Source organism: Rousettus aegyptiacus, unplaced genomic scaffold (genome assembly GCF_014176215.1).
Source record: "Rousettus aegyptiacus isolate mRouAeg1 unplaced genomic scaffold, mRouAeg1.p scaffold_m13_p_3, whole genome shotgun sequence".
Classification (NCBI taxonomy): domain Eukaryota; kingdom Metazoa; phylum Chordata; class Mammalia; order Chiroptera; family Pteropodidae; genus Rousettus; species Rousettus aegyptiacus.
Window position 1 is genome coordinate 149423696 of NW_023416306.1, and position 1626 is coordinate 149425321.

Here is a 1626-nt window from a genome sequence, read left to right on the forward strand (position 1 = left end):
ACTTTATTATCCCTATTTGGTAGCGGCGCAGTTTAAGGCAGAGAGGCCGGGATTGCAATCCAGGCCCTCCATCTCCACGCCCATGGCTATTCCGCTGTTCCCGGCTGTTTCTTAAATGAGAAAAGACTGTCCGTTTGCCATCTCCAGGAGCCCATTCCAACTTTTTGTCAAATGGAGAAAGTTTTTCTCCTGGTTTTATACAGCATCTGTTGTGATGACCCCTAAAAGCATTATTTCTCCTAGGCGCAGTCTACCACCATTAACTAGTCTCCCAGCTGTTCAGCCTGCTTACATCAGCCCACTTTTCTCATTCTGGGTTGATGGTATTCATGGTGAGGCCTCCAGGTAGAGCAAGAATAGCCCTTCCAATGATTGTCGGAGCTGCACTGCTTTCTTGTGATGTGATTTCGCCTTGGTTTGTGGAAGATTTTTGGTCTTGATTTATGGTCATTGGAAAACTCTGTTTTCCTTTTCTTGTTTTCAGTGGAAGATTCTAAAACAAGGAAATTTGGTGTAAGTAGTTTATGTGGAGGTGATCCAAGCAAGCACAGTAAGGGAGTGGGAAACTGCAGACGGGAAGGAAGAAAAGGCAACCGATGGTTCATTTCTGAGACGACCGCTGCTGTGGGCAGCTGGGGTGCAGTCCTGTTGGGGACTTATCCGCAGTCTGCGGAACACATCTTAGAACTGTCTTGCTTGGGGGTGAGGAAGTTGGGGAATTTACCCACTAATTCTGGTTCCTCATTGGTTAAGGTTGCTCCTGGGGTTAGTACCTTCCAGGTACTTCTATTCCTCTGCATCAGATGAGCAGGTACCTACAGCCAGAGGAAGCCCTTGGGTAGAAAGTTGAGACCTCGCCAATTCAGGAAGTTGCAAGGAAACTTATGGGCTGAGGGGATGTGGATGAATAGCACGGGCTTCAGCTCCCATTAGTGGTGCCTCTTCTCTTACATATGCTAGATCGGTTGTATTACTACCATCCGGGGTCTGTTGGACCCAATTTTAGTTATTTTTTAAAGCACTTGTAACTTTTGTAAAGCACGACTATTTCTTGACTTTTATTCTTTTTAAGATATCTTCTAAAGCACAGAGATAAAAATTTACTTTAAAAACAAACAAACAAAAAATGTCTACAGCACCTGGTATTCCTAGCGCCTCCCATCCAAGTACTAACCAGGTCCAACTCTGCTTAGCTGCCGAGATCAGTTGAGATCAGGCATGTTCAGGGTGACATGGCCATAGACAAAATTTACTTATTTTTTAAAGATAGGCTATAACTCATTCTATCTTGCCAAAATGATATGGGTGCATTGGAACCTTTTCATAAATGTAAGATATATTATGAGATCTTAGTGATCTTATTTTTTCTTATGTCTTGAAATAGTTATTTTATCATCCTAGGAATTATTTTATCCTCACTAATCAATTATTCCCAACTATGCTGGAAAAAAAAACACTAAAATAATAAGAAAACTAAAGAATGATGGAAATGCTTGGAAGATAATGCAATAGTATAATAAGTCAAGAGTATTTTAGCATCCTCCAGTTTTCTCAATTCATTGCCTAAATTATTACATCATTTTTGCAAGAAGATATAAAAGAAGACCAGAAACACCACCTTTGTGG

General features: G+C 41.3%; 1 pseudogene; it reads right to left on the reverse strand.

Annotated features, from left to right (window-relative positions):
• Positions 1-1127: 1127 nt before the first annotated feature.
• LOC118600751 lies at positions 1128-1244 on the reverse strand (annotated as a pseudogene).
• Between the last annotated feature and the right edge of the window lie 382 nt (positions 1245-1626).